Below are 8,916 nucleotides of genomic sequence, written 5' to 3'. Positions count from 1 at the left end.
CTCTGGGGTGCTGGGGGGTGGGTTCATTAATGTCAGGGAGTTGAACTGTGAAGCTCTGTATAGTGTAGCTTTGATCACACATTGACAGAGTCAGCGTCCAGGGAGAGGTGCGGAAAAAGGACCATGGCAGCATGTTTTAGAGAACAGAGAATGCTTGCAAAGGGTTTACACGGCAGCCTCTACACCCAGCCCTCTACACCCAGTTCACCCAAACTCCGGCCTGGTCCTATCCACCAGGGCTGCGCTGAGTATGACTCGGTGGCTGAGCCCCGGAGGTCTTTGGGGTACAGGACCGAGGAGCTCCTCGGCCCCCTGCAGGCTGGCGTGGGAAGGTTCCCTACCCGCCTGGCCTTGGTGGGGGATGGGTGGTTAACGCTGGCTGCCGCGGTTTGGCGCATCGGCCCCCCTACGTGAGACACTGAGAAGTGAAGTGACTGAACCTGCTGCCAGGCTGTGAGCCAATGGCAGAGCCAGGCACAGACCCCAGGAGTCCTGGCTCCCCACAGCCTGTTCTTACCAATACCTATCACCCAGCCCCAGCCCCTGCCACCACCTCTGGTCCTCTGCATCCGCCCCTTCCATCTCCTGCTCCTTCCAACAACATGGCGCCTGACTCTTCCCCCTCCCCCACCACCTGGCTGTCACCATCCTCCCTCCAGCCCGTCCTCCCTCCTCTCTAACATTGACTTCTGTCTCTTTTGGCCTCAGGCCCTCCCAGCTACTAGCCTCCCTCTGCCCCTCTCCTTTCATTGGCTGCTGCCTTTTGGCCTGTTTCCCTCCCAACAGGAGCGTGCTTTGTTCTCCCCACCCTAACATCCCCACCCTGCAGTTACGGGTCCATCCTCTTTCGCTTCAACGAACACCACAGGTACAACCACTGCCTGGAGCTCCTCTCCTGCAACCTCCACCTCCCGCCCTGTCGGCTGCCTTCCACCCCCTCTGCTCTCCTGGAACTGCTCTCCCCACGGACTCCAAGAGCTGCTCCTGGCCAAACCTCGGGGCACAGGCACACCCGGCTCTGCTGCTTTGGACAAGGACACCCTCTTTCTGGAATTCTTACTCTTCCCAGGCTTCCCTGGCTTTTTCTTCCCCAGCCGCTCTGACTGGTGCATCAGTGTCTCATTTGGTGGATGGCTGTGCCTCCTTCTTACCCCTCTCTGGGAGACTGGCACAGGGCTCTCAGCCAGCCCCTATCTCTTCTTCCCCCTCGCCCTTTCTCCGGGTGTTCTGATCGTCTCACCCGATTCCATCTAGCTCCTGTGTGCCGACGAACCCCTGCTCTGACTTTCCACGTCTCCCTCCATCGCAGGCTGACTCTGACCTCGCTCCCAGGAGGTCTTGCTATCAGCTTCACCATAACGTGGCCTCAACTGAACTTCTGCACTTTCCTCTCCAATCCCCTGGATCTCTTCCAACTTGTCCTAGTTGAGAACATCACTATCCTCTTTGTCTCCTGTTAGCTCCTCCCTCTCTCTTGCCCCATCCATCCCAGTGTGTCCGAAGCTCAGTGCTTCTCCCTCCAGAACATTTCTAAGATTTTTCCTTTTCTTTCAGACAGCCAAACCCATCATCCACTCCTGTGCCAGAGCCTGGTTGATTTGCTATCAGAACATAAGAATGGCCAGACTGGGTCAGACCAATGGTCCATCTAGCCCAGTATCCTGTCTTCTGACAGCGGCCAATGCCAGGTGCTTCAGAGGGAATGAAGAGAACAGGAAATCATCTATCTATAACCGCCTCCTCTCCCTAGCACTCACATTGCCCTGCTTCAGCTCATTCAAAACACAGCTGCTGTGATCGCGTGCCCTGCTTTCTGCTCTGATCCCCCCTCTTTGAATATATCAGCACCACATGTTTCATTGCAGTCAAAATCCAAGCGTCGTGTGCTTGTCTTCAAGGCCTTTTGCAGACCTACGTGTTCACTTCTTGTCTCTTCTCACAGTACCTCTTGCCTCTTCTGCTTTGCCAGTGGTGCCGGCTCCATCCATCTCGTTCCCAGTTATTTGTGGAAATACCTCCACACCTTCTGCAGAGATGCCCCGTAGGCCCGGATCACTTTCCCTGAACTAACGCGGAAAGTCACGAATGTCTACTTTAAATCCTTCCCACAGACCACCTACACCTACAAAAAATCAGCGAGGTAAAGATGGCTGAGTTGAGCAACACATGAGGGGAAGTGGCACTTAGTTAATCCAATCATAATAATTATAATTAGTGGTAGCATTGCGGATTGTGGTAGCGGATAGCAGCTCTAGTCATGGAGCAGGACTCTATTGTACAAACACAAAACACAGAGCCAGTCCCTGCCCCAAAGACCTTGCAATCAAACAGCTTGTCTACACGGGGTGGGGTGGGGTTATGAGACAAGAGGACAATACAAACTACGAGAGGCGGAGGAGCACAAATGAGCATGACCAGTCAGCATGACAGGCCGCAATCTCATTCATGAGATGATGCTGGAGTTAAAAGTAATATTGTCAAATTAACTTTGATATACAGCTGCAATGCATGTGTGTTACTGTGTCACTCTACCCTTGCTGCCTTAGAGTGTAAATTAAGGAAGAGGGATAGCTCAGTGGTTTGAGCATTGGGCTGCAAAACCCAGGGTTATGAGTTCAATCCTTGAGGGGGCCACTTAGGGATTTGGGACAAAATCAGTACTTGGTCCTGCTAGTAGAGGTAGGGGGCTGGACTTGGTGACATTTCAAGGTCCCTTCCAGTTATCTCCATTTATTTAAACTCTTTGGAACAGGGATGTGTCTTCATATGTGTTTGTACAGCCCCTAGCTCAACGGGGCCTGTTCCTGATGGGACCTCTGGGAGCTACTGCACTATAGAAATAACACACTCCTCCTCCCTGGCATCCTTCCAGGACCAAGTACTCCTAATAATAATGCACTAGTACATTTCTCGAATGCCTTTTGTTCCAAAGATCTTCACAAACCACATTCTTATAGCCCCCCGGCCATGCACTCTCTGGGGTGGAGAGTGTCAACTGAGAGCAGCACAGCATTCTGCAAATCAGCAGGGAAGTGAAACTTTCCCCAAGGACAGAAGAGCTAGCACAGTTCATCTTACACAAAAGAACCAGGGGAACTGTCATGTCCATGCAGAGCTACAAGAGCTGGGGCAGAGTTGGTGGCCAGAGTATGAACCTGCGATTCCAGAGGATCTCGGCGTTTAGCTCACTAAACCATCCTCTCCCATTTCAGCATGGATGCGCTCACTTGCAAAGAGCATCAGATGTAAGGAAACCTTGCTCTGTCTCTTAATAAATGCATCTGAAAGCTTGGACCAGTAAATAGCAGAGGTTGGAGTTCATTTTAAAGAGGGAGGGGCGATGCTCCCCGAGGAAAATCACCCATCCAAAATAGCCTTTTTGAGGGCACTGAAGAGTTGCTTTTAATTGACAGTCAGGAGGAATTTCCTGGCCTGCTTCATGTGTCTTGACTCAGCTGCAAAGCAACAAAATTGACCAACTACGCCAGGGCCAGAATAAGACAGGAAATCGTGGTCACTTTGCCTGCACAAAGCTCTCTTCCGGCTTTTTCACTGAAGCCTATTTCAGGCCCTGCATTACTTTTATTTCCCCTTCGTTTCTGATAATGGTACAGGAACAGGATGTTTGGCTAGGAGTTGTCAAACCAAATGCGGACCCTAGCGGGTAATCACGAAAGACCTAGCCATCCTGGGAAAGTCTTGGCATCCTAGATCATTTGTCTTCTAGGCGGAGCAGCAGCTCCCACAGCAGTACAGCCTTGGGCTGCAGTCTCCTCAGATTTCCCCAGCAGAACAAAGTTAATGTGGAGGTGAGACCCCACCAGGGAAAACCCAGCTGGTACTGGAAACGGAAGGAGTGACTCAGGCTCCTTTCTCTAAGTCAACACTGGAGAGAAGCCCAGCATGGTGCCAGGGTTTGGTGTCAGGAACCTAAGGGATGAAATCAAGGTCTGGATCACTTCCAATTCCCATTAAAGAGCTAACGGGATTTTTCTCAAGAGGAGGGGATATGAAGTCAGTGTCCTGGCCCTATTCCACCTTGGGTAATTGCAATCAGCTTCCTGAAATAGCTTAAATTGGATACAGGAGCCGTCATCCCTTTCTGTCCTAAGCCATTGTGCAGTGGTGCTTTGTGCTATTAAACAGCTGCTGTGTCCTACCCCAGAGTTTATACGTGCAATCTGCAAAGTCCTTTCATATCTTTTAGGATGCAAGGTGACATATACATGCAGGATATTATTGTTAGGGACAAGTTTCAAAAGGATGCACCCCCACTCCCAACACCAATACCCCTCTGAGTGATCGCCTTTTAGAGTGAACCTTATTAACCCTGGACAGAGCATTCTGCAGGTCCCCAGCCAGATTTATCCTACTCCCCACTGGCAGGGGCGGCAGGTTTGTATAATTTTTGGTGGTGCCCAGAACGGGTCCAAGACCTCCCCCCACACATACACACATCCTGGGCTCTGAATTTGCTGGAGCTCGGGCACCACAGGTCCATACGACTCGCCGCTCCTGTCCACTGGTACATGAAGTACAATAAAAGCAGAGTGAGGGGAAATGGGAGGTTGGTCCCCTCCCCTTTCTCCTCTTATGTGCTCCCCTTTCCAATCTAATGTCCCTCTCTGAGAGCCACTGGGACTCCCCTTGCATTGTCCTGGTCCCTGTCCTACCAGAGGCTGAGCCCAGCGCTGAGTGCTCCTGTGGGGGAGGAAGGGGAAGAGGGAGGGGTTAACACCCAGGATGTGTGTGAGTGCACTGCTCAGCATAAGTTCTCACGGATAGTTCCAGGTCTGTCCACAGTTCTTGTCCTGGTACAGTAGAACCTCCGAGTTATGAGCACCTCGGGAATGGAGGTGGTTCGTAACTGAACCAAACATTGTCATTGTTCTTTCAAAAGTTTACAACCGAACAGTGACTTAATACAGCTTTGAAACTGTGCGGAAGAAAAATGCTGCTTTCTCTTCTTTTTAAAGTACTTTACGTTTAACACGGTACTGTACTGTATTTCCTTTTTTTTTTTTTTTGTCCTTGGTGCTGCCTGATTGCATACTTCCTGTTCCAAATGAGGTGTGTGGTTGACCGGTCAGTTCTTAACTCTGGTGTCTGTAACTCTGAGGTGCTACTGTATAACTCTTGGGGTAGAAGATCGGCCGGCTCACCAGAAAAGTTATACTGGGACACACCTAGTGTATACTAGTATAAAGGTGCCCTCTAGTGGTATATTTGATCCCCCTTCCCATATGGGAATAGCTATACCTGTATACGGACCTTTATAGAGGCCCATGCTAGGAGGGGGTTCATTGGGTGTGTTGGGGCTTTCTTTTATCCCGGACGGCTCAGGTTTCATTGTCCGACCGCAAAGAGACAGGCAACGACCAGCAAAGATCCAGCTATCAAGCTCTTTATTGTAGGCATGCAATACAATAGAGAACTACTACCCGTCTCCATAGAACCAGCCCCCCTTCCCCTATGCAGATGCAAACTGTCTTTATTAGCCACTTCGCCGCGTCATCACTTATGTCACGTCATCACTGTATTTTCCCAGCTATATTTTCCCAGCATACAAGAGAGGAACAAAGAACAACTGCTATGTTTTGATAAGCTTCATGGTTAGACGCAGGGTATGTCTACACTACGAAATTAGGTCGAATTTATAGAAGCCGGTTTTATTGAAATCGGTTGTATACAGCCGATTGTGTGTGTCCCCACATAAAATGCTCTAAGTGCTCTAGTCGGCGGACCGCGTCCACAGTACCGAGGCTAGCGTTGACTTCCGGAGCATTGCACTATGGGTAGCTATCCCACAGTTCCCGCAGTCTCCGCCACCCATTGGAATTCTGGGTTGAGATCCTAATGCCCGGATGATGCAAAACAGTGTCGCAGGAGGTTCTGGGTACATGTCGTCAGGCCCCTCCCCCCTCCGTCAGAGCACCGGCAGACAATAGATTTGCGCCTTTTTACCTGGGTTACCTGTGCAGACAACATACCACAGCAAGCATGGAGCCCGCTCAGCTGAGCTCACCGTCACCATATGTCCTCTGGGTGCGGGCAGACGTGGGACTGCATTGCTACACAGCAGCAGCTGCTAACGGCCTTTTGGCGGTAGACGGTGTTGCATGACTAATAGCCGTGGGGCTGGCAGCCGTAGGGCTGCATTGCACCCGCCCCTTGCCTTTTGGTAGAAGATGGTATATTACGATTGGTAACCATTGTCGTCGTACTGCAGTGGCTGTCAATCATGGCCACCTGGGCAGACATGCTACTGTCTCGATGATGATGGCTATCAGTCGTAGTATACTATTTTCTGCCAATTGCCCAGTATTGTCTGCTAAACACCCAGAAGAGACCGAGGGCGATCTGGGTGCTGGCAGACGTGGGGCTGGCAGACGTGGGGCTGCATTGCTACACAGCAGCAGCCCCTTGCCTTTTGGTAGAAGATGGTATATTACGACTGGTATCCATCGTCGTCGTACTGCAGAGGCTATCACTCATGCTGCACCGTCGGCTGCCAGCTTAAGATGTAAAAAATAGATTTGTTCTGTATTCATTTGCTTCCCCTCCCTCCGTGAAATCAACGGCCTGCTAAACCCAGGGTTTTCAGTTTAATCTTTGGGGGGACCATTCTGTGTGACAGTTGTTTGTGTTTCTCCCTGATGCACAGCCACCTTTCTTGATTTTAATTCCCTGTACCTGTACGCCATGTTGTCACTCGGCCCTCCCTCCTTCCTGCCCTCCCTCCTTCTCCTGGTCCGTCAGATACTAGTTTCGCGCCTTTTTTCAGACCAGGCGCCATAGCTAGCACTGGGATCATGGAGCCCGCTCAGATCACCGTGGCAATTATGAGCACTATGAACACCACGCACATTGTCCTGGAGTATATGCAGAGCCAGGACATGCCAAGGCGAAACCCGGACCAGCCGAGGAGGCGATTGCAGCGCGGCGAAGAGAGTGATGAGGAAATTGACATGGACATAGACCTCTCACAAGGCACAGGCCCCAGCAATGTGGAAATCATGGTGTTACTGGGGCAGGTTCATGGCGTGGAACGCCGATTCTGGGCCCGGGAAACAAGCACAGACTGGAGGGACCGCATCGTGCTGCAGGTGTGGGACAATTCCCAGTGGCTGCGAAACTTTTGCATGCATAAGGGCACTTTCATGGAACTTTGTGACTTGCTTTCCCCTGCCCTGAAGCGCCAGAATACCAGGATGAGAGCAGCCCTCACAGTTGAGAAGCGAGTGGCGATAGCCCTGTGGAAGCTTGCAATGCCAGACAGCTACCGGTCAGTCGGGAATCAATTTGGAGTGGGCAAATCTACTGCGGGGGCTGCTGTGATCCAAGTTGCCAGGGCAATGAAAGACCTGGTGATATCAAGGGTAGTGACTCTGGGCAACGTGCAGGCCATAGTGGATGGTTTTGCTGAAATGGGATTCCCAAACTGTGGTGGGGCCATAGACGGAACCCATATCCCTATCTTGGCACCGGAGCACCAAGCCACCGAGTACATAAACCGCAAGGGGTACTTTTCAATGCTGCTGCAAGGCCTGGTGGATCACAAGGGACGTTTCACCAACATCAGCGTGGGATGGCTGGGAAAGGTACATGATGCTCGCGTCTTCAGGCACTCTGGTCTGTTTCGAAAGCTGGAGGAAGGGACTTTCTTCCCGGACCAGAAAGTAACCGTTGGGGATGTTGAAATGCCTATCGTGATCCTTGGGGACCCAGTCTACCCCTTAATGCCATGGCTCATGAAGCCGTACACAAGCAGCCTGGACAGGAGTCAGGACCTGTTCAACTACAGGCTGAGCAAGTGCCGAATGGTGGTGGAATGTGCATTTGGACGTTTAAAAGCGCGCTGGCACAGCTTACTGACTCGCTCAGACCTCAGCGAAAAGAATATCCCCATTGTTATTGCTGCTTGCTGTGCGCTCCACAATATCTGTGAGAGTAAGGGGGAGACATTTATGGTGGGGCGGGAGGTTGAGGCAACTCGCCTGGCCGCTGATTACGCGCAGCTAGACACCAGGGCGGTTAGAGGAGCACAGCAGGGCGCGGTGCGCATCAGAGAAGCTTTGAAAACGAGTTTTGTGACTGGCCAGGCTACGGTGTGAAACTTCTGTTTGTTTCTCCTTGATGAACCCTCCAACCCCCCCCACCCGGTTCACTCTACTTCCTTGTAAACCAACCACCCCTCTCTCCCCTCCCCACTTCGAGCACCGCTTGCAGAGGCAATAAAGTCATTGTTATTTCACATTCATGCATTCTTTATTAATTCCTCACACAAGTAAGTAGCCTGGGATGGGTGGGGGAGGAGGGATGGAAAAGAACACACTTTAACTCTTATTGAAGGCCAGCCTTCTGATGCTTGGGCAATCATCTGGGGTGGAGTGACTGGGTGGCTGGAGGCCCCCCACCGTGTTCTTGGGCGTCTGGGTGAGGAGGCTATGGAACTTGGGGAGGAGGGCTGTTGGTTACACAGGGGCTGTAGCGGCGGTCTCTGCTCCTGCTGCCTTTCCTGCAGCTCAACCATACGCTGGAGCATATCAGTTTGATGCTCCAGCAGACGGAGCATTGACTCTTGCCTTCTGTCTGCAAGCTGACGCCACTTATCATCTTCGGCCCGCCACTTGCTCTTTTCATCCCGCCATTCAGCCCGCCACCTCTCCTCTCGTTCATATTGTGCTTTTCTCATGTCTGACATTGACTGCCTCCACGCATTCTGCTGTGCTCTATCAGCGCGGGAGGACATCTGGAGCTCTGTGAACATATCGTCCCGCGTCCTCCGTTTTCTCTTTCTAATGTTCACTAGCCTCTGTGAAGGAGAAACATTTGCAGCTGGTGGAGGAGAAGGGAGAGGTGGTTAAAAAAGACACATTTTAGAGAACAATGGGTACACTCTTTCGTTACAAGGTT

This window comes from Malaclemys terrapin, chromosome 21, assembly GCF_027887155.1.
Source record: "Malaclemys terrapin pileata isolate rMalTer1 chromosome 21, rMalTer1.hap1, whole genome shotgun sequence".
Classification (NCBI taxonomy): Eukaryota; Metazoa; Chordata; order Testudines; family Emydidae; genus Malaclemys; species Malaclemys terrapin.
Note: the sequence above shows the minus strand (reverse complement) of the source record.